This window comes from Lepidochelys kempii, chromosome 6 (assembly GCF_965140265.1).
Source record: "Lepidochelys kempii isolate rLepKem1 chromosome 6, rLepKem1.hap2, whole genome shotgun sequence".
In the NCBI taxonomy this organism is placed as follows: Eukaryota; Metazoa; Chordata; order Testudines; family Cheloniidae; genus Lepidochelys; species Lepidochelys kempii.
Genome location: NC_133261.1, coordinates 10,768,971 through 10,793,538, shown reverse-complemented (window position 1 = coordinate 10,793,538; position 24,568 = coordinate 10,768,971). Strand labels below are relative to the sequence as shown.

Here is a 24,568-nt window from a genome sequence, read left to right as displayed (position 1 = left end):
CACACTAACTGGTAGCTCAGGCGGGATCAGTGAAATACCTGTGGCTGGGAGTCACCTGACCTGGGCCCTGCTCAGGGATAGGCGGCTGCAGCGTGTCCCAGGGGCTGAGTCACTGCTGGAGGGTGAGTCACGGCAGCTGAGTGAGCAGCCCTGGTCTGACAAATTCCCTTAGAAAGCGAAGCACAGAAAAAAATCCACCTTCATACCTGATTTAGGACTTTATGAATGTCAAGTGTTGCCATTTGGGTTAATTAATGCAGGAGCCACATTTCAGAGGCTTGTTAACAGTTGTTAGTGGGGTCACAGGACTTTGCTGGAGCTCACACAGATGATGTTGCTCTCTTCAGCAATTCCTGCTCAGCTCATAACAATCAGGGCCAGCCCTAGGGGTGGGCGACGTGGTCAGGGGGTGCCATCCGAGTGACAGTAGCTGGCAGGCCTGGGCTGCCAGAATGGGGGTGAGTGCAGGCGGGCTTGGGGCGGGAGCCTCTGCCCAGCCAGGTGGGGAGCGGGCGATGCCATGCGGAGCTGCCACACCTCCGGGGAGCCCTCTCCATGCCCTCCAGGCAGCACTAAGGCAGAACCGCGCTCACCACTCTCGACATCCCTCCTCCCCTGAGGGCCACACGCCGAGCCAGGCTCTCCCTGCAGCCTCCCATGGAAGCTGGTGGCTACTGCTGCTGGAGTAGCCGCACCATGGAGGGCGGCCAGTCGGCACTGCCAGCTTGCTGCTCTTCGGTGCCGGGCTGCGGGGAACTCGCTACCTTCCTGCTGGGCCAGCACCAGCTGCAGGGGGCTCCTGCCTTCTCCCTGCGGGTGAGCAGGCTGTCGGTCACTGACCTGCTGGGCAAGGGCCTGCTCCGCCCCATGGTGCTGGTCACTACGCGCACAGCTGGAGCCTCAGCGACCTGGGCTGGGGAGCAGCGGTGGGGTGGGGGGAGCCGGGCAGCCTGTGTCGGCTCTTCACCTTCCTCATGGCCTTCTTCGGGCTGCCCCAGGCTGCTGCTGCTGGCCATGGCCCTGGAGTGCTTGTTCCCCTGGGCCCCCCTTGACTTCTACCAGCCCCACATCAGCCACCACTCGGTTGCCACTGCTGGTCCCAGCTGCCATCGTGCTCTGCGCCCCCTTCTGCGCCCTGCCACTGCTGGGCTCCGCACCCCCGTGCAGTACGGCACCTGGTGCTTCATCCGCACGGCCAGCAGTGTCACCGCCGTGCTGGGCTGCTCTGTGCGCAACGTGGGCCTGCTGTGTTTGCTGGTGCTGGCCCCCGTGCGCAGCCTCGACCGCGTGGACCCTGGCTGCAGGGCAGGAGCTGCCCGGTGGCGGGCCAGGCACAGCGCCCCCCACAGAGCAGAGCACATGATGCAGCTGGATCCCCTCCTCCTGCTGGCCCACGGACTTGTGTTTTTCCCCGGTGGATGCTCCACTCCCGCTCCACCACGAGGCCCCGCCCTCGCTCCACCTCTTCCCGACCCCACTCTGCCCCCTCATCCGAGGCCCCCCAGCCCACCCACCACTCACTCCTCTCCACCCCCTCTCCTGAAACACTCCCCCCCGCCCACTGCACACTCTCTGCCTCCTCCCCCGAGCACCTCCCACCAGCCGCTCGCTGGTCGGTGTCCAGCCCCGGGCGCCGTCAAACAGCTCTGGCTGGTGGGTGCTGTCAGAGAAACCTGCTCTGGCCAGTCCAGACTTGGACAAAGTCTTGGCTCTGTTCACTGGTGCAGGTAACACAGGTCTGGGGGCCTTGCTAACGCCAGCTGGTGAAGGCAATAAAAAGCATCCTGCTGCTTTAGTAAAACAAAAACTGACGCCCAGTGAACGAAATGACGGTGTCACAGACAAAGAACATTACGTGGCTGTGTGGGCAGCCCGGCAGCTACGGCCTCCCCCGTTCAGCAGAGAATTCAGGGGTCTACCAGCCCCTGCTCCAGAACAAAGGCACCGACTCCAGACTGCGACACTGGAGTGCGGAGCTTGAAGAATATGACACCAGACAAGAGGGTTCTGAGCCAATTCATGCAGATCAGCCGGTGGCTGACCCTGCTGCATCCATGTAGCGTGTGAGGTGTGATTCAGGGAGCTTTTGGTGCCAAATGACGGAGGGCACAGCGCGTGCAGAGGGTTTTACAGGGATCTTCTGGGTCAAGTCTCTACATTATTGTTCACCAAAGGGTGGCATGTGAGGTCTGTTACCGACAGCAGGTGGCCCTCTAGCCGTCATCATCACTGCAAAATGTAGGTAGGGATCATAGTTAGGGAATTATGGATCTAGTCTGAAAATTATATTCTTGAGGATTTGGGATTAAGGCAGGTTGCCAGGAGGAAACAAATCACAGGAATGTACCCCCCAGGCAGGAAGTAACAGACGCCTATCTTCCTGTCTGGCCATGTGTGTACGTTGCATTCTATGCCTCACACCGTGTGCGTTTTTGTGTACTGAGCCAGGTGCCGAGAGATTGTGATATCTACAAGAGAGGAAATCTACAGGAAGAACCAGTCAGAAGGGGAGTGTCCTGTTTATGAATAAAGACATAGGATTGTTCCAATAGACCTAAAAGTGCCCAGGAAGGGTCGATGGGGAAGCTGGGGAGAAGGTTACAATGAATAGAGGCAGGTGGTGGTCAGGGTCCTCTGTGTTGCAGTTGTTATTGTGGGTATAATTGTGTCCTGTGTCCCTTCTTTTGCCTTGAAGGGAGAACCATCATCTCAAGGGACGTCACTGGGACATAGCTGGGCATGGGCTGGGATTGTGTCATTCGCAGGGGGGATAAGCAGGCAGAATTAGGAGAAGGCCAAGTACACGCTTGGGCCCTGCTCATTTCCTCTAGCCTCAGGCTGGCTCCCATATCGACCTTCCTGTCTCTCTGTCCCTACTCATCACACCAGCAGAGAGGATCTCCCTTATAGCCCTCCCACCAACCATTACCCAGAGCAGCCAGCTGGAACCCCTCCACACTAATCACTGTGGCAAGACTGGGGCTCGTCATCACCCATAGCTGGAGAAACCCTGGAGTGAGACTGGTGGGGGCTTACACCCTGGTACTAAACACATTGTTAGTGTCTCTCTATGAACCTTCACCTACTGTGCTTTCCCCTGCCTTGCCCAAGCCCAGGCCCCTCCAGCACCCCCACCCCACAATGGGCCTGCAGGACAGGCTGGGGAGGGGTGAAGAGAGATGCACTTGTTGGATTTTAATGTTGTCAATATTTGCAGAGGGAGGGGGAGGAGGGGATAGAGGAAGGGGAGGGGGAAAGGGCCTGTGGAAGAGGGAATACAGGGAAGAGAAGAGACACAGGGAAAGGGAAGAGGAAACAGAAGGAGGGGAGGGGGGATAGCTCAGTGGTGTGAGCATTGGCCTGCTAAACCCAGGGTTGTGAGTTCAATCCTTGAGGGGTCCGTTTGGGATCTGGGGCAAATATTGGGGATTGGTCCTGCTTTGAGCAGGGGGTTGGACTAGATGACCTCCTGAGGTCCCTTCCAACTCTGATATTTTATCCTAAGGAGAGGAGGAAGCATAGAGTGGGGAGGATGGAATACAGTGGGGGGGGGCACAGAGAGGAGAAAATGGAGAGAGGAGGATATAGGAACAGAGGGGAGGGGGCCACAGAGGGGCAAGAGGGAATGGAGGAACAAGAGGGGGCACGGGGAGGGGGAGCAGGCAATAGAGGGAGGACAGGGTGCAGGGGTAGGAGTAGGAAGGAAGAATGAGAGAAGAGGGCGATGAGGAAATCGAAGTTGGGGAGAGAGGGAGGAGGGAATGGAGGGAGGGGAGTGTTCTGGGGGAGGGGAAAGAAGGAATAGAGTGAGACGGGGATGGGGCAGAGGTAGGAGGGAATAGCAGGATGGGAGGGGGCACGGGAGGGGCAGGAGAGAAGAGAGGTAAGGGAGGGGGTACAGGGAGAGGGAATAGAAGGAGTCGGGATCTGGGATGGGGCAGGAGGGAATAGATGTAGGAGAGGAGACACAGGAAGGGGGAGGAGGGATTAAGGTGGAGGTGGGGGACATGGGGAGGGGGAGGATACAATACAGAGAGGGGAGAGGCCATGGAATTAAGAAGGAAGAAACAGAGGGAGGGGAGGCATCATGGAGGGGGCAGGAGGCATCCCAGGAACGGGAGGGGGCACAGGGAGAGGGCAGAGGGAATGGAGGAAGAGAAGGGGGCACAGAGAGGGACAGGAGGAAATAGGGAGCGGGGAAGTTATTTAGGGAAGAGCGGATAGAGGGAGGGTTGATGCGGAGGCTGGGGATAAGGGATGCAATGAATAGAGGCAGGGGGTGATCCAGAGGCTGCTGTTCTTGCAGTTGTTACTGTGGGTATAACTGTGTCCTTTGTCTCTTCTTTTGCCTTCTAGGAACCAGCATTACTGGAACAGGTACGTAGCTGGGCCTGGGCTGGGATTGTGTCATTAGCGGGGGGATGCACAGGCAGAATTAGGAGAAGGCCGGGTACACGCTGGGGCCCTGCTCATTGCCTCCAGCCCCAGGCTGGCTCCCGTATCGACCTTCCTGTCTCTCTGTCCCTACTCATCACCCCAGCAGAGGGGATCTCCCCTATAACCATCCCATTGACCCTTCCCCACTGATCACCATGGTAGGACTGGGGGTTGTGACCCCCAGCTGGAGAAGCTTGGGCTGCAGAGAGACTGGTGGGAGCTTAGACAACTTTCAGCTCCTTCTCACTAGCCCATGCTCTGCTCTTAAAGGCACAGAACAGACTTTCATGAGAGTCTTCGTACCATTTTTAAAGACAAGGGCTAAAATCTTTATGTAAAAAAAAGAGGTTATTTGATTCCTGGTACAAAACTAAAAACAAATAAGAGTGTCTGCTAAATTTACATCAATTTTCTAAAAAAGGAAATCTACACCCATGCTCCTTTTGGTTGGTGCTTTAAAAGTTTGTTGGTTAAAACTTTACTTGGTTTAACAGCACTGAGATTTTTAAGAGGTTAGGAAAGAAAGAGTGTGGAGGAGAAATAGCCCTCTCTCTGGTAAAATATGTTGCTATCTGTTTTACATAGACTGGTTGGTTGGTCTTTTGAGGTAGCCTGTGTGGGTTTTGTGTGAAGTGTGTAAACCTCAACCTTTATCTCCAGTTTACATGTAGTAATTTTTAGAGCAGTTTTCCTGTAGGCCAAACTTTAAAAAGCAAGCTAGCACTAGTTTTTAAAAGGCTGGTGTATTTCTACAAACCCTTGTATGTTTTAGCCCAATCATTGAACAAAAGCCACACCTCTTGGGGCATTAGATGTCATAGAATTGCATTTTCCTGAACCAGTCCTAAAGAATAGCTTGTGATTGGCAGGGCTGGATTAGCGCAGGGGCTTTAGGGGCTGCAGCCCAGAGCCCCGGGCTAAGGGGGGCCCCACAGGCCGGACGCAGCCTGCTGCTTCTTTTCATCCAGCCCTCGGCAAGAATCCATGCCGCAGACCAGACACCAGTCCCCGAGCCTCAGTGCCCCCTAACCCCCCACGTGACTGGATCCGCAAGCTCTGGCCTAGGCAAGGGGCGTTCAGGGAAACTCTGTGTGCTGCCCCTGCCCCCAGCACTGGCTCTGCAGCTCCCATTGGCCGGGAACAGTGGCCAATGGAAGCTGCGGGGGCAGCACCTGCAGACACGGGCAGCGTGCACCATGCAGAGCAGCCAGGCCCCTCCGCCAGACATGCTGGCCACCTCGAGGAGCAGACCAGTGTGGAGCCAGGGCAAGCGGGATCCTGCCTTAGCTCTGCCGACCAGGAGCCACCCGAGGCAAGCGCCTCCTGGCCAGAGCCTGCACCCCACACCCCCTCCTGCACCCCAACCTCCTTCCCCAGCCCAAAGCTACCCTTCCCCTGCACCTAAACGCCCTCCCAGACCCTGCACCTCCACCCCAACTCCCTGTCCCAGCCCTGAACTCTCTCCCGCACCTAAACTTGCATCTAGAGCCTTTACCCCACACCTCCTGCCACACCCAACCCCCATCCCATCCCTAGCCCCACCCCAGAGCCCACCCCCTCTCACACCTCAATCTCCTGCCCTAGCCCTGAGCCCATTCCCGCACTCCAAACCCCCAGTGGCCCCATAAAATCTAATAGCCCCAGGCCCACAGGAGTGTTAATCCAGTCCTGGTGATTGGCTCAGCAAAGAGTCGTGGCTTGTCCAAGGCTGACTGCCCTGGAATTACTGACATTTGAATAGTGACAGGTTTCAGAGGGGTAGCTGTGTTAGTCTGTATCAGCAAAAACAACGAGAAGTCCTTGTGGCACCTTAGAGACTAACAAATTTATTTGAGCATAAGAAAGCTTAAACTCAAATAAATTTGTTAGTCTCTAAGGTGCCACAAGGACTCCTCATTGTTTTGACATTTGAGTAGTGGCAGCTGCAGAGACAGCTGGTGGGAAGAGAGAAACAGCTTTTCTTCCTTACCTGTTTTGAAACATTCTCTGAGTTCATGGTCTCTTTCTGTAAATGCCTGAAAGTCTTTTTTGCTTTTCTCAGCTGTTCTGCATCCTCTCTCACTTTGGGTTTTGTTTAACCCACCCCCACTTTGACTCATATTTAATGCCTCTATTTCAAAACACACATACAGTTATTCTCAGACTATATTTCAAAATAACCTAAATGCATAAAAATTATTGTTCTCTGAAAAGGTCTGTTAACAGATTTCTGCCTTAGCATTTTATTCCTCTGTTTACTAACATTTAAAACATATAAAAAGCTTATTTTCTTCTGAAAAAAAATAGTTTTTCCTTCTAACTTTTAAAATGGCTCCAACTGTGGACACACACGGAGAAGCAGTCCTAATCTTTGCTATAAAAATTATATTCTGTTTGGGGGACCCTCTTACTGATTTCATGACTGAATGCCATAGGGATATCCCACTAGAGAGCATTGAGGTATGTGAAGAGTTCACCCCTAACTGAAAAGGCAGAGGTTATGACCAGAGCCCTGCAAATCCCCAGATATCTACTTTATGTCCTGTGACAAGATGAACAATGTTAGTATGGTGGGTGCTGGGCTTTTCTTGGCAGGGGACTAAGATGTCACCCTTTTCCCTTGCTCTTGGGGCACAGAGGGCCCCATTAGTGACCCAGGAAGGTGGTAAAAGAGGGAAGCAGGGAAGGGGTCTGGGTTTGCTCCTCCCTCTGAGCCCCAGCCCCTCTCAACCCCTGTGGTTCTTACTCTCTTCCCCCTTGGGTGGGGTACCTGCAGTCCTTAGACACTGGGGGAAGGAGGACTCCCTTACTTCAGGTCTTTGGTCTTTCAAGTCTCATAGCACACCTCCAAGCTCCAATCCTCACTCCTTCTCTCTGACTTCCTGATGCCCCAGGGCGGGGGGTGTTATTAGGTTCCTGACAGGGCCTTAATTGACTGCAGGTGCTCCAATTAACCTGTAGCCACGCTCCCTAGTCTACAGGGAACTATGCCTTAATTAGCCTAGTGCTTATGTATTTCCCCTCGACCACTATCCCAGTGCTCCCTGGCCCTCCTGTATCACACTATACAGAGTTGTTGTCCTGGCAGTGCCAGCTGATTGCTCGCCACTTCTTGGGGGCTGCTGCTGCTGTTGTGGGGAGAGGACTCTGCTGGTGTGACCACCCACAGGGGAGGGCAAGGCCCCACTTTTCCCATTATCTTTGGGGCCTACCTTGGCTGGGTTGCTGCTGCTGCCCCCGGTAGTAGGGTACGGTCTGAGGGTGTTCCTTCTGGTATCCGCTCCAACTGTGACTAGGGTTGTTCCTCTCTCCTCCCTCCACCCGTTTTGTTCCAGCTTGCCCCTCCTCTCTGGCGGTCTGGGACTGCTCGTATTGATCAGCATAAGAAGCAAGACTTTCTGCTGAGTCCATTTTGTTATCCCATAAACACTGCTTTATATCATATATAAGACATGAGGCAGCTGAAGGGAATAGCTCAGACTTGCAGATGGAAGCAGGACTGCAGAATTCTGAGGGGAGACTGCTTGGTGAAGAAAATGGACAGTAGAAGCATGGGACTAAGAGAACCAGGCAGAGGAAAAAACGGGCTAGTGAAGGAGAAATAGAGCTCAAGAATAGGTTTGCAGAGTTGGAAAATGAAGAAGGGGCTGAGCAGGTAGTCACTGAAGGTGGAAGAGCAAGAAAGAAGAGAAGAGCAGTTAGTCCTATAGGAAAAGGGGAAGAGTCAATGGAGACTACACCAAATATGAGCCCCAGGAGGATACAGGATGGATTGAAGAGGATTACAAGGGAGAATAGGAATGGAAAGAACTTGCAGCCAGAGGGAACAGGGGATGGACCGGAAAATGGCATGGTCACCAGGAAAAGGCAGGTCTACGTGATCAGGGACTCTTTACTGAGAAGAATAGACAGGCCTGTAACCAGAGCTGATCCAGAGAATAGAAGGGTGTGCTGTCGTCCAGGTGCTAAGATACGGGATGTAGACCTGAGGTTGAAAAGGATCCTAAAGGGAGCGGGAAAGAATCCACTGATTACCCTTCAAGTGGGAACAAATGATACCAGTAGATTCTCGCTGCAACGTATCAAGGGAGACTATGCTAGGCTAGGGAAGACGCTTAAGGAAATCGAGGCTCAGGTGATCTTCAGTGGGATTCTGCCTGTTCCTAGAAAAGGGCAACAAAGGTGTGACAAGATTATGACTATCAACGCTTAAGGAAATAGATGGCTCAGGCAGTGGTGCTATAAGGAGGGCTTTGGGATGTATGGCCACTGGGAGGCATTCATGGACAGAGGACAGTTCTCTCGGGATGGACTTCATCTGAGTAGGGAAGGAAATAGACTTCTAGGATGGAGGCTGGCACAACTGATTAAGGGAGCTTTAAACTAGGAATTTGGGGGAGATGGTTGGGAGATGTCCAGGTAAACTCCATGCCGGATTTTAGCATTGAGAGGGAAGAAAACGAAGTAAGAAAGGATACAGCTGTGGGTTGGAGAATGTATATATGTAGGAAGGGCAGTGTGGATACCAGTCTAATAGGTCACACTGGCTGTAGAATGTCCGTGCCTAATCGGGTACAGAATGTGAGCAAGGCCAAACAGCAAAAATTAAAATGTTTGTGCACCAATGCGAGGAGTCTAGGTAACAAAATGGAGGAACTAGAGCTACTGCTGCAGGAAGTGAAACCAGATATTATAGGGAGAACAGAAACATGGGGGAATAGTCGTCATGACTGGACTACAGGTATTGAAGGGTATGTGCTGTTTAGGAAAGACCGAAATAAAGGTAAAGGTGGTGGAGTAGCATTGTATATCAATGATGAGGTAGAATGTAAAGAAATAAGAAGCGATGGAATGGATAAGACAGAGTCCGTCTGGGCAAAAATCACATTGGGGAAGAAAACTACTAGAGCCTCCCCTGGGAGAGTGCTTGGGGTGTGCTATAGACCGCCGGGATCTAATTTGGATATGGATAGAGCCCTCTTTAATGTTTTTAATGAAGTAAATACTAATGGAAACTGTGTGATCATGGGAGACTTTAACTTCCCAGATATAGACTGGAGGACGAGTGCTAGTAATAATAATAGGGCTCAGATTTTCCTAGATGCGATAGATGATGGATTCCTTCAGCAGGTAGTTGCTGAACCGACTAGAGGGGATGCCATTTTAGATTTGGTTTTGGTAAGTAGTGAGGACCTCATAGAAGAAATGGTTGTAGGGGATAATCTTGGCTCAAGTGATCATGAGCTAATTCAGTTTAAACTGAACAGAAGGATAAACAAAAATAAATCTGCAACTAGGGTTTTTGATTTCAAAAAGGGCTGACTTTCAAAAATTAAGGAAATTAGTTAGGGAAGTGGATTGGACTGAAGAACTTATGGATCTAAAGGCAGATGAGGCCTGGGATTACTTCAAGTCAAAGCTGCAGTAGCTATTGGAAGCCTGCATCCCAAGAAAGGGGGAAAAATTTCATAGGCAGGAGCTGTAGACCAAGCTGGATGAGCAAGCATCTCAGAGAGGTGATTAAGAAAAAGCAGAAAGCATACATGGAGTGGAAGATGGGAGGGATCAGCAAGGAAAGCTACCTTATTGAGGTCAGAACATGTAGGGATAAAGTGAGAAAGGCTAAAAGTCAAGTAGAGTTGGACCTTGCAAAGGGAATTAAAACCAATAGTAAAAGGTTCTATAGCCATATAAATAAGAAGAAAACAAAGAAAGAAGATGTGGAACTGCTAAACACTGAGGATGGAGTGGAGGTTAAGGATAATCTAGGCATGGTCCAATATCTAAACAAATACTTTGCCTCAGTCTTTAATAAGGCTAATGAGGATCTTAGGGATAATGGTAGCATGACAAATGGGAATGAGAATATGGAGGTAGATATTACCATATCTGAGGTAGAAGCAAAACTCAAACAGCTTAATGGGACTAAATCGGGGGGCCCAGATAATCTTCATCCAAGAATATTAAAGGAATTGGCACATGAAATTACAAGCCCATTAGCAAGAATTTTTAATGAATCTGTAAACTCAGGGGTTGTACCATATGACTGGAGAATTGCTAACATAGTTCCTATTTTTAAGAAAAGGAAAAAATGTGATCTGGGTAACTACAGGCCTGTTAGTTTGCCTTCTGTAGTATGCAAGGTCTTGGAAAAATTTTTGAAGGTGAAAGTAGTTAAGGACATTGAGGTCAATGGTAAATGGGACAAAATACAACATGGTTTTACAAAAGGTAGATCATGCCAAACCAACCTGATCTCTTTCTTTGAGAAAGTAACAGATTTTTTAGACAAAGGAAACGCAGTGGATCTAATTTACCTAGATTTCAGTAAGGCATTTGATACCGTGCCACATGGGGAATTATTAGTTAAATTGGAAAAGATGGGGATCTATATGAAAATTGAAAGGTGGATAAGGAATTGGTTAAAGTGGAGACTACAGCGGGTCATACTGAAAGGTGAACTGTCAGACTGGAGAGAGGTTACCAGTGGAGTTCCTCAGGAATCGGTTTTGGGACCAATCTTTCTATTACTGACCTTGGCACAAAAAGTGGGAGTGTGCTAATAAAGTTTGCGGATGATACAATGCTGGGAGGTATTGCCAATTTAGAGAAGGACCAGGATATCATAAAGGAGGATCTGGATGACCTTGTAAACTGGAGTAATAGTAATAGGATGAAATTTAATAGTGAGAAGTGTAAGGTCATGCATTTAGGGATTAATAACAAGAATTTTAGATATAAGCTAGGGACGCATCAATTAGAAGTAAAGGAGGAGGAGAAGGATCTTGTAGTATTGGTTGACCACAGGATGACTATGAGCCACCAATGTGATATGGCTGTGAAAAAAGCTAATGCAGTCTTGGGATGCATTAGGCGAGGTATTTCCAGTAGAGATAAGGAGGTATTAGTACCGTTATACAAGGCACTGGTGAGACCTCATCTGGAATACTGTGTGCAGTTCTGGTCTCCCATGTTTAAGAAGAATGAATTCAAACTGGAACAGGTACAGAGAAGGGCTACTAGGATGATCCGAGGAATGGAAAACTTGTCTTATGAAAGGAGACTCAAGGAGCTTGGCTTGTTTAGCCTAACTAAAAGAAGGTTGAGGGGAGATATGATTGCTCTCTATAAATATATCAGAGGGATTAATACCAGAGAGGGAGAGGAATTATTTAAGCTCAATACCAATGTGGACACAAGAACAAATGGATATAAACTGTCCATTGGGAAGTTTAGACTTGAAATTAGACAAAGGTTTCTAACCATCAGAGGAGTGAAGTTCTGGAATAGCCTTCCAAGGGAAGCAAAAGACCTATCTGGCTTCAAGATTAAACTCGATAAGTTTATGGAGGAGATGGTATGATGTGATAACATGATTTTGGCAATTAATTGATCTTTAAATATTCATGGTAAATAGGCCGAATGACTTGTGATGGGATGTTAGATGGGGTGGGATCTGAGTTACTACAGAGAATTCTTTCCTGGGTATCTGGCTGGTGAGTCTTGCCCACATGCTCAGGGTTCAGCAGACCGCCATATTTGGAGTCAAGAAGGAATTTTCCTCCTGGGAAGACTGGAAGAGTCCCTGGGGGTTTTTCGCCTTCCTCTGTAGCATGGGGCACAGGTCACTTGCTGGAGGATTCTCTGCTCCTTGAAGTCTTTAAACCATGATTTGAGGACTTCAAGAGCTCAGACATAGGTGAGAGGTTTATTGCAGGAGTGGGTGGGTGAGATTATGTGGCCTGCATTGTGCAGGAGGTCAGACTAGATGATCATAATGGTCCCTTCTGACCTTAATGTCTATGAGCCTATGAGTCTGTGTCCTCCTTGGACATATTCAGGAATTGCTCCTGTGTCATCAAATCACACACTTCTCAAAGCTAGTTTCACCCCTTCCTTTGACCAATTTATCTAACAGATCCTTCATCTGATTTACATAAACTACATTACTTAGTCCAGGCCCTCTCTTAAGGAATCTAAATTTTACTCTGTAAGTTTCAGGTGTACCTTGAAATTGCTTTAAAACCAAATCCTTGAATTTATTATAGTCAGAAGCCTTATCAATAGGCATCTTATTGAATATGTTCAGAACTCTTTCAGTCAATTTTGCGACCAGTGTGGTTATTTTGTGAGCTTTAGGAATTTGATGGAGTGTGCACAGGTGAGAAAATTTTCAGCAATATCACTGGATTCATCATACTGTGGACATAGTAGCTCCCATATGTGGATTGTTGGAGAAGAATTGTTAGGATTATTCAGTATATTTTGCTGAGTCTTTGCCTTCTTCATCTCCAAAGCATGCTTCCTCTCTTTTTTTTCTCCTCCATTTCTTTTGCCTCCATTTCTCTTCTGTGGGCAGCCTCCATTTCTTTTTCTTTTGCCTTCATTTCTCTCCTGTGAGCAGCCTCCCTTTCTTTTTCTTTGGCTGCTTGTGCATCCATCTCCATCTGTCTGAGTTTTACCCGTCTTTCATGTTCCTTTTGTTTTTCCTTAGCCTCAAATCTGGCTAATTCCAGCTTCTGTTGAGTATTGCTCTCTGTCATTCTAACCTCTCTGTTTTTAACCTAGCTATACCCGAGAGTTAGAAAGAAAAAAAAAACCTGGCTTGTAAAATTTTGCTGTGCTGTAACCTGATACCTATTTTATCTGATAGCTGTTCTCAGCCTACAGAAAAATCCTTTTGTTAGGCTTGCTGCTCTGTCCCCCAGACAGAGAGACAGAATCTACAGCTGTAATCACCTTTTACAAAACCTTTTAAAATCTTGCTGTGCTTCTGGTTCAAAATGATCTCACCTCTAACACCATGTCAAGGTTCCTTCCCCACTCTGAACTCTAGGGTACAGATGTGCAGACCTGCATGAAAGACCCCCTAAAATTATTTTTACCAGCTTAGGTTAAAAACTTCCCCAAGGTACAAACTTTGCCTTGTCCTTGAACCATATGCTGCCACCACCAAGCGTTTTAAACAAAGACCAGGGAAAGAGCACACTTGGAGACGTCTTCCCCCAAAATATCCCCCCAAGCCCTACACCCCCTTTCCTGGGGAAGGCTTGTTAAGAATCCTCACCAATTTGTACAGGTGAACACAGACCCAAACCCATGGATCTTAAGAACAATGAAATATTAATCAGGTTCTTAAAAGAAGAATTTTAATTAAAGAAAAGGTAAAAGAATCACCTCTGTAAAATCAGGATGGTAAATACCTTACAGGGTAATCAGATTTAAAACATAGAGAATCCGTCTAGGCAAAACCTTAAGTTACAAAAAGACACAAAACAGGAATATACATTCCATCCAGCACAGCTTATTTTACCAGCCATTAAACAAAAGGAAATCTAACACATTTCTAGCTAGATTACTTACTAACTTAACAGGAGTTGTGAGGCTGCATTCCTGATATGTTCCCAGCAAAAGCATCACACAGACAGAGCAAACCCTTTGTTGTCCCCCCCCCCCCACCGATTTGAAAGAATCTTGTCCCTTCATTGGCCATTTTGGGTTAGGTGGCAGCGAGGTTATCTTAGCTTCTTAACCCTTTACAGGTGAAAGCTTTTGCCTCTGGCCAGGAGGGATTTTACAGCACTGTATATAGAAAGGTGGTTACCCTTCCCTTTATATTTATGACAGGTGCCCAGGGACATCCTGGGTCCTTTACCAAGGAAATCAAGTGACAGCATGTTTGTCTCATGAAATAAGGTCACAGATTGCCTGGATGAAAAGCGTTGGAATGGTTTTGGATGAGCAATTATTTATTAGACATGAGAGCAGCTTGTTAATTAAGTCTAGGCTCTAGAATGCATGTGGTGATTTTATTTTATATGTAGCCATTTGTTTTCAATACTTCTACTTGCTACGACTTGAACCTCTGTGCTTTGGTAAATGAACTGATATTGGATCTCACTATGAACATATCTAAGTGCTGTGAGTTGAGTGGAGCGATGATCTGAGGTGTAACTGGTAAGCTGGGGTGCACTGTTTCTTTGGAAGCAGCAGATGTGTGCATACTGAGAGTGTCCAGTGATCAGAGACTGGACACACCAGGGAGGGGCTCAAGGGTTGGAATGTACCAAGTGCTAACCTGTAGAGTGAGAGCAGGGCCTCTGAGGCCGTGAGGGGAGGGCTTGTGTTACCCTTGGCCAAGCTGGGGAGCTGACCCACTACAGGCATAGAAAAAGCTTCCTCACACTAAGGGCAGGTGGTAAGGAGCTGCCTCACAACCCTAGGTCCCTCTGGAAAGAATCATATTAGGTGTATTCCGGTAGTACCTGGGTACCCCAGCCATGGACCAGGACTCTCCATTGTGCTAGGCACTGTACAAACAGGGATTTTAGGCATTGCAGCAAAGGAGAGTTTTGAGGAGGGATTTGAAGGAGGAAGATTAAGTAGTTTTGTTGATATTTATTGCGACCTCCTCCCAAGTGCGGGGGGGCAGCATGGGAGAAAGCACAAAGGAGCTTGTTCAAAGTGTGAGTGATGGAGGCTAGCATCATAGGCAAGGATCCTGAGGCCTCAAGTCCTTTTAGAACTAGGGTGAGCAGCAGCCATTTTGGAAGAGGTCAGTTTTCTCCTGGAGTTCTCTGCAGTAGAAAATTGTTTTTCAGAACCTGCTGAAGGAGAAATTTTCCTTTAAGAAGAACAATGGCATAAAATTACCATTAATTCTCAACCATTTATTCAAATATAGTTCACACAAATTAGTTCTGGGGTCCTGCAATTCTCCATTCAGGAATCACTGATACCTAGAGCATAGATTCATAAAGTTTAAGGCCAGAAGGGACCATCAGGATCATCTAGTCTGACCTCCTCTATGTTGCAGGCCACAGAACCTCACTCACCCACTCCTGTAATAGACCCAGAACCTCTGGCTGAGTTACTGAAGTCCTCAAATCATGATTTAAAAATGTCAAGTTACAGAGAATCCACCATTTGCCCTAGTTGAAACCTGCAAGTGACCCATGCCCCATGCTGCAGAGGAAGCCTATAAAAACAAACAAACCAACCCTCTACCAGTCTCACAAGGAGGAAAATTCCTTCCTGACCCCAAATATGGCCATCAGTTAGACCCTGAGCATGTGGGCAAGACCCACCAGCCAGACACCTGGGACAGAATTCTTTGTAGTAACTTAGAGCCCTCCCCATCTACTGTCCCATCACCGGCCGTCGGTGTTATTGTCTACTAGGAGTCACAGACTGGCTGTTGCCGAATGCCATTGTAGGCAGTCTCGTTATACCATCCCCTCCATAAACTTATCAAGGTCAGTCTTGAAATCAGTTAGGCTTTTTGCCCCTTCTGCTCCCCTTAGAAGGCTGTTCCAGAACTTCACTCCTCTGATGGTTAGAAACCTTCATCTAATTTCAAGCCTACACTTACTGATGGCCAGTTTATAGCCATTTGTTCTTGTGTCCGCATTGGTGCTAAACTAAAATAACTCCTCTCCCTCCCTGTTATTTATCCCTCTGATGTATTTATAGAGAGCAATCATATCTCCCCTCAGCCTTCTTTTGGTTACGTTAAACAAGCAAAAATCTTTGAGTCTCCTCTCATAAGGTAGATCTTCCATTCCTAGTAGCCCTTCTCTGCACCTATTCCAGTTTGAATTTATCTTTCTTAAACATGGGAGAGGAGAATTGTACACGGTATTCCAGATGAGGTCTTACCAGTGCCTTGTTTAATGGTACTGACACTTCCCTGTCTCTACTGGAAATACCTCGTCTGATGCATCCTAGCACCGCATTAGCCTTTTTCATGGCTGCATCACATTGGTAGCTCGTAGTCATCATGTGATCAAACAATACACCCAGGTCTTTCTCCTCTTCTGTCACTTCCAACTGGTACATCCCCAGCTTATAGCAAAAATTGTTCTTGTTAGTCCCTAAATGCATGATGTTGCAATTCACACTATTAAATTTCATCCCATTTCTATTACTCCTGTTTTCAAGGTCCTCCAGATCTCCTTATATGATATTCCGGTCCTCCTCCATATTAGCAATATTCTCCAACTTTGTGTCATCCGCAAATTTTATTAGCACACTCCCACTTTCTGTGCCAAGGTCAGTAATAAAAATGTTAAATCAGATTGATCCCAAGACTGACCCCTGAGGAACACCACTAGTAAACTCCCTTCAGCCTGACAGTTTACCATTCAGCATGACCCATTGTAGTCTCCTCTTTAACCAGTTCCTTATCCACCTTTCTATTCTCATATTAATCCTCGTCTTCTCAAATTTAACTAATAATTCCCTATGTGGAACTGTATCTAATGCCTTATTTAAATCCAGGTTGATTAGATCTACTGCTTTTCCTTTGTCTGAAAAATCAGTTATCTTCTCAAAGAAGAAAATTGGGTTGGACTGGTAGGATCTACCTTTTGTAAAACAATGTTGTATTTTATCCCAACTACCATGTACCTCTATGTCCTTAACCACTTTCTCTTTCAAAATTCCAGTACCTTGGATACACCTGAGGTCAAACTAACAGGCTTGTAGTTTCCAGGTTGACTTTCTTTTCCCTTTCTTAAAAATAAGAACAGTATTAGCAATTCTCCAGTCACAGGGCACAACCCGCAAGTGTACAGATTCATTAAAAATCTTTGCTATTGGGCTTGTAATTTCATGTGCCAGTTCCTTTAATATTCTTGGATGGAGATTATCTTCCCCCTTGTCTCCCAATTTAATCCCATTAACCAAAAGATTTTCATGAAAAAAAACCAACAAAATTGTATTCTGACTTTGGAACAATTGGCGAGTGATCCTTTCACCACACATAGATTTCTATATCTCCATAGCCAATGGAGAGGCGGGAGGCGGAGCTCCTTCCCTTACTCCTGCCTCTGTCTTTCTCTGGCTTCATGTCTGTGGGGGAAACTAGTTTAAAATATGCCATCACTTTCTTTGGGTGTCCCATATTCCCTGTAAGGGGAACCAATCCCTCCACCCTGATCAGCTTTTGCCAGGTTTTGTCTGGGGTCACTCTCCTTCCTGCTGCGTCTGACCCAGGTACAATCCAATTAGCATTTGTGATGGTTCCCTATCAGATTATATCCAGGTCTATTTCCCTCTGCAGGGGAGAGGGTGGCCATCACCCCTGAGTATTCCCAGCTGTACTTATATACCAGACCTACACAATCAGATATGAACTACAGCGCATATGGTATATGGCCGTCAAATATCTTGACAGATGAAAGGAGATGCAACAAAGTTGGTCCCCAGTGGTGCTTAGCGATGGTATGGGGAAAAGAGTCTGATACGTGAGCAGCAAACCTTCTCCCAGTGGCTACAGGTCTTCTCGCCAGATAGAGGTTGGAGCCCACTCTGCTTCCTTCCTTGCCTGTGAGCCTCAGCCTGGGCTCTCTGATGGCTCTCCACCGTGACTGCACCAGTTTTAACCCAGTTCCTCCCAGCTGAGCAGTTGTGGGCAGAGTTCTCCCAGTTGTCACTGGGAATCCTGAATTTCTTGAGACCTTGCTTGACCCTTGTCACTGTATCGGAGCTTTGGCCTTCCTCTGCGTCACAGGAGTTCTTACGTTGGCCACAGAGCACGGCCTTCCACAGACGATCTTGAGGCATGCGAGTCACGTGTCCCAGACAGTGAAGCAAGCGAGCGTCCAGCATAGTCTGCATAGACTGTAGGCTGGTTCTCTCATGGATCTCGTTATTGATGATCCACTGGTACCAAGTGACTCCAAGAAAGCAGAGGTGGGAACTGTTCAATCTCCACTCCTGCTTGGAGTATGTGACCCAGCTTTCACAGCCATAAAGGAGGGTACTAAGGACAGAAGCCTGATAAACAGATACGTGTGTTCAGGGCTACCCATAGGCAGGGGCGGCAGGTTTGTAGAAATTTTGGTGGTGCCCAGAACACCCAAACTCCCCACACACACCTGCCTAAAGCTCTGGGAGGGAGTTTGGGTGGGGGAGGGGGTCTGGGGTTCAGGCGATTGGGGTGCACGAGGGAGTGGGGATGCAGGCTCTGAGAGGGAGTTTGGGTGCAGAAGGGGTGAGAGGTTGGGCTCTGGGAGGAAGTTTGGTGGGGGACGGGGTCTGGGGTGCAGGCTCTGGGATGGAGTTTGGGTGCAGGCTCTGGGCTGGGGCAGGGGATGGGGTGCAAGAGGGGTGCAGGGTGCAGGCTCTGGAAGGGAATTTGGGTGCAGAAGGGGTGAGAGGTTGGGCTCTGGGAAGAAGTTTGGTGGGGGACGGGGTCTGGGGTGTAGGCTTTGGGATGGAGTTTGGGTGCAGGTGCTGGGCTGGGGCAGGGGATTGGGGTGCAAGAGGGGTGCAGGGTGCAGGCTCTGGAAGAGAATTTGGGTGCAGAAGGGGTGAGAGGTCGGGCTCTGGGAGGGAGTTTGGGTGGGGAGGGGGTCTGGAGTGCAGGCTCTGGGAACGAGTTTGGGTGCTGGGTGCAGGCTCTGGGCAGGGGGCGGGGGTGCAGGAGGGGGTGGGTGTGCAGGCTCTGGGAGGAGTTTGGGGACAAAAATAGGTGCAGGGGAGGGGTGGCAATGCAAGAGGGAGTTGGGGGAGGGGGTGTGGGGTGCAGGATGGGGGTGCAGGAGGGGGTGAGGGGTGCAGGCTCTGGGAGGGAGTTTTCGGGGCGAGAGGAGGTGCGGCGGTGGGGGTGCAGGAAGAAATTTGGGGGCCGGAGGGTGTGTTTGTGGAGGGGGTGTGGGGTGCAGGATGGGGGTGCAGGAGGGGGTGAAGGGTGCAGGCTCTGGGAGGGAGTTTTCGGGGCGAGAGGAGGTGCGGCGGTGGGGGTGCAGGAGGAAATTTGGGGGCCGGAGGGTGTGTTTGTGGAGGGGGTGTGGGGTGCAGGATGGGGGTGCAGGAGGGGGTGAGGGGTGCAGGCTCTGGGAGGGAGTTTTCGGGGCAAGAGGAGGTGCGGCGGTGGGGGTGCAGGAGGAAATTTGGGGGCCGGAGGGTGTGTTTGTGGAGGGGGTGTGGGGTGCAGGAAGGGGGTGCAGGAGGGGGTGAGGGGTGCAGGCTCTGGGAGGGAGTTTTCGGGGCGAGAGGAGGTGCGGCGGTGGGGGTGCAGGAGGAAATTTGGGGGCCGGAGGGGGTGTTTGTGGAGGGGGTGTGGGGTGCAGGATGGGGGTGCAGGAGGGGGTGAGGGGTGCAGGCTCTGGGAGGGAGTTTTCGGGGTGAGAGGAGGTGCGGCGGTGGGGGTGCAGGAGGAAATTTGGGGGCCGGAGGGTGTGTTTGTGGAGGGGGTGTGGGTGCCGGCTCTGGAAGTGGATGTGGGGGTTGATGCTTACTTGGGGCACCCCCTCCGGCAGCGGCTCCCAGGTGGGGCAGGCCGGGGGGTCTCCTCACGCTGCTGTCTCCAGGCACCACCCCTGCAGCTTCCCATTGGCCGCAGGGGCATTTGGGGCAGGGGCAGCGCACAGCGGCATAACCCCCTCACACGGGCTGCAAGGACCTGCTGGCAGCCCCATGGAACTAGTGCGCGGGAAGCCGCTCAGCCCCGCTGGGTGGCAGCGGGAGCCCTCGGGCTGTTTTAAATCGCCCGGGGGCGGCAGGGGTTCTTTGCTGGAGCCGGCCCCCTGGGACAGGAATATTCCTGGTGCCCGAGCTCCATGGGCCCATAGAACTCGCTGCCCATGCCCATAGGCACTGACTCTGTGGGTGCTCCAGGGCTGAAGCATCCAAAGAAAAAAAACGATGGGTGCTCAGCACCCATCGGCAGCCCCCCCGATAAGCTCCTCCCCCTCCGCCCCCCGTGGCTCCTGTGTGCCCGTGATCAGCTGTTCAGGCAGAGGAAGGAGGGTTAGGGGGAGAAGGAGATAGGGGGAGGAGGGAATAGAGGTAGGTTTGATGAGGAGGCTCTGGAGTGTCTTCCAGGAGTCTGCTGCATTACCTGAGAGTTTCTGCTCCTCGGGGGATTTTAGTTGCTCCATCTCCAGGATGACTCCATCACACAGTCCTCTTTCCTTTGTCCTCTCTTCTGCCTCTCTCCGGTACCTTATGTTCGCTTGCGTATTCATAAGAAGGCGGCACAGTCTGGACTCTAAGAAGTAAGGCTTTTTGTAGAACTAAAACAGAGTTATCTAAGACAAAGGAGAGCCATGTGCTCCCAGCTGTGTGTATCTTGGCCAGGGTTACAGGCTTTCCTCTTTTCCTGTTGTTTTGAAACTTTCTCTGCAGCCTCTCCAAGTTTATTTTCTCTCTCTGTCCATAACAGGCTGAAACGTTTGCTTTGCTCAGCTGTTCTATAGCCTCTCTTTATTTAAAATGTGTAAAAAGCCTATTTTCTTCTGAAAATATTTTTCTTCTAACCTTTACAATGGCTCTAAATGTGAAACACACACACAAATATCCTAATGTTCCCCATAAAAAAATTCAAAATGGCCACCACACTAAAACTGTACAGTCCAAAAATAAGAGTGGAGGACATAAGCCAAAAGGAGGACATAGAAATCTGTCAAAATTATATGGTTATGAAAGGGATAGAGGGCTTTAATGCCTTAGGAAGGGCCACATCTCCATTGTTCACAACTACCAATCTTCAAATCATTAGGAACGTCACATGGTCACATTCTAATGAGGTTTCTGGTTTAGTGAGCATGTGTGAGACTTTTAGTTAAGAAGCCAAGGCATTTCCCAGACTAAAATCTTTGTTACTATTAGGGTGACCAGATGTCCCAATAAAATCGGTACTGTCCCGATTTTAAGGTCTTTGTCCCACGTCCCGACTGATGCACGGTCAGGACACCATTTGTCCCGATATTGCAGCTTTCGCTGCTCCGGCGTTTTTTGGTTTTGTTTTGTTTTTCTTCTGCAGCTCTGGCGGGTTCTGTTTTTGTTTTTTGCTTCCTCTGTGTGTCCTGATATTTTCCCTGTTAAATCTGGTCACCCTAGTTACTATGGAGTTATGGAGTTATGCCTGGTTTGGGTGGGGGGGGTGCAGAAAGTGGGGGAAGGAGGCACATAGAGCCTTTAGCATGAGGGAATGGGGGACAGAAAGAGCCCTTGGCATGGGGGGAAAAGGAGAAATGAGGGCAAAGGAGTAATGCAGTTTCTCACAGAGCCAGTGCTATGGGAGGAGAATGGGTCACCTTGCCATGGGAGGAAGGGTGAATGGGGGGCCCACAGAAGTCCTGGTTTGGGGGAGATTAGGAGACCCTGGAATGGGAAGGGGACCCTGCACAGAACCCCTGCCATGGGAGAAGGGGGAAATGGAAGGCACACACAACCTCTGGTGTGTGTGTGGGGGGAGAGTTTGGAGAGACTTGCAGGAAACCCCTGAAATAGAGGGGGGTGGGTGGGTGGGATGCAGGGAGCTACTTGGGGAAATGGAGGGATGCAGGGAACCCAAGGTGGGTGCAATGAGCTCAGCCTATGTGAGTTATGCAATGTGAGAACCTCCCTAGTTTATTTTATATGTTTAAATCCGCCTGAAAATTAGATTAATTTGATGACTTGATATTGACCCACTGTCGTAAATATAAAGGGAAGGGTAAACCCCTTTAAAATCCCTCCTGGCCAGAGGAAAAATCATCTCACCTGTAAAGGGTTAAGAAGCTAAAGGTAACCTTGTTGGCACCTGACCAAAATGACCAGTGAGGAGACAAGATACTTTCAAAAGCTGGGAGGAGGGAGAAAAACAAAGGGTCTGGGGCTGTCTGTATGCTGCTTTTGCCGGGGACAGAAGAGGAATGGAGTCTTAGAACTTTTAGTAAGTAATCTAGCTAGGTATGTGTTAGATTATGATTTCTTTAAATGGCTGAGAAAAGAGTTGTGCTGAATAGAATGACTATTCCTGTCTGTGTGTCTTTTTTGTAACTTAAGGTTTTGCCTACAGGGTTTCTCTATGTTTTGAATCTAATTACCCTGTAAGGTATCTACCATCCTGATTTTACAGAGGTGATTCCTTTACTTCTATTAAAAGTCTTCTTGTAAGGAAACTGAATGCTTGTTCATTGTTCTAAGATCCAAGGGTTTGGGTCTGTGGTCACCTATGCAAATTGGTGAGGATTTTTACCAAACCTTCCCCAGGAAGTGGGGTGCAAGGGTTGGGAGGATTTGGGGGGGAAAGACGTGTCCAAGCTACGTTTCCCAGTAAACCCAGTTAAAGTTTGGTGGTGGCAGTGGAAATTCCAAGGGCAAAGGGTAAAATTAATTTGTACCTTGGGGAAGTTTTACAGTGTCTACACCTGCTGATGGGTCAAGTCACCCACTGCCATGAGAAAACCCATGGAAGTGCTTGGGGGAGCAGGGGAGGCTGCCCCAGGGTGAACAAGGTGGAGTTTCCATCACACTGTTGGGATGATCTGATGGCTGGTCAGTGCCCTTTGACAAATGAGTTGGCGGTCTTGGTCCTCTTCCTAGGGGACAAGTGTCCCTTCAGAAACACTGCCAACAGAACTAGCATTAAGTCCCCCGTGTTAATGTTGTCAGTAGAGACACCAGGGACTATGTGAGCCATGTAGACCTAACTCCTTTTCCCCCCTCCACAGACAGTCCCGTCAGCTCAACAGTACGGTGTATCAGTCACCGTGTGTGTGTGTGTGAAATCTGATCTGCCACTGGCCACAGCATCCCAGATTTGGGGTTTTATATAGGACAGTATCGTCGTCTATGATTCAATCACTTCTGCCTTTGTAATGGGCTTAAATTAATTCTTTTAAATGTTTCATTTCTGTTTCCTGTCATTGCAGACAGTGAAGGCGATATTCGCTTTTTATGCTCAAAAGATCAAGAAAACTCTGAATGAGATGGAAAGAGAAGATGCAGCTGCACTGGAGAAAAAACCTGACAGGGAGCAGGAGAAGAAGGAAGAGTTGAAGTAGAAATTGGAATGGTTACAAAAAGTGGAGCTGGTAGTTATCAATATTGTGTTAAATCTCAGTGGTTTGGGAAATGTGCTAACCAGTCAGCAAATCACATTCATGAAGGGCCTGGCAAACCTTGTTGATGGAAGAATTCAGAGAGCAAATGATGAAGCAGAAGTAACTGCAGTAGTGAGTGAGGCTGCAAAAGAGGGTAATCACCTGCTTCACAGAAAATCTGCTGAACTGCTTGGGAGAGATGGGAGTAAGAAACTAAAGCAAAGCCTGGATCAAATGGCAGGTTCATATTCTTCACTAGTCCAAAGTGAATTTAGGGAAACTGAATTTAGCAAGGAATTCAGTGCCTATGCAGACAGGTGTGGTCCTGAAATTTTTCAGCCTTCATAGGAGTCCTGCCAAAACCTGTTAAAATCGCTGTGCTCTCAGCAGGGTGTACCATGCCCCTTTTGTGGATGAGCCTCCACATCTTTCTGTCAGTGTAAGAACACCCCCTCCCCAAAAGACACTCTGTCTGCAATGGGGGGTTTGTTGGCATAGCTATATTGGTCAGGCCTGTGATTTTTTCACACTACTGACCAACATAGCTAAACCAATGTAACTTTTAAGTGTAGACCAGGCCTAAGTTGATTATATATGTACACAAAAGTCCTTGTACTTTTTTCAACAAAATTAATTTTGAGCCCAAGCCAAGTCCAGTGACAGCTTCATTGTTGCTTGAAAAGTCAGTTTGGCCATTTTGGAGTTATACAAGCATGTAAAAAAGATGGGGGTTTTGGTTGGTTTTTAAATCAGGATGTGACACTCAAATGGCTGACCCTAAACTGGCTGCAGGGAGCTCAGGAAATGCAAACCCTGCAGCACTTCCTCCTCCCCCTGCAGTTCGAAGCTCCATGTTGGTGGGTTGCTGGCAGAGGCTGCATGTGAGCAGCATTGCCAACCTTATGTTCAACAATCCTAAGTCAGACTCCTCCCTCCAAAAAAATAGATAGTTTTAAAAACCATGAGAATTTAAAACATCATAAACTTTCTTTCATTTGCATTCAGAAATATGCCTGCCTTGCTCCTTGCTGCATACCTGACAAAATTTGCAATCAAAGCATATATTTACATGTATTTGCCTACATTTGCATATAAATGTTGCTGCTTTGTCTCACTTACATTTAACTATTGTTCATGTCTCACCCATTCATTTCACATTCACTTTGTCTTTCCACTTTCCTGAGTTCTGGGTACATTGTGAGAGAACTGTTGGAGGCAAGGTACATCCATGCAAAGGTCCTGTGCCTCTATGCTACATCCTGACCCACTGCAGGTCTCACCTGGATCTGTGAACCTGGCTCCAGTTGGACACAAGTAAATAAAATGGGGAAAAA

The 24,568-nt window shown here is 48.7% G+C and overlaps 1 pseudogene; it reads left to right on the top strand.

Moving 5' to 3' along the window:
• Positions 1–657: 657 nt before the first annotated feature.
• On the top strand, positions 658–23,195 carry LOC140912996 (prostaglandin D2 receptor-like; annotated as a pseudogene).
• Positions 23,196–24,568: the final 1,373 nt, after the last annotated feature.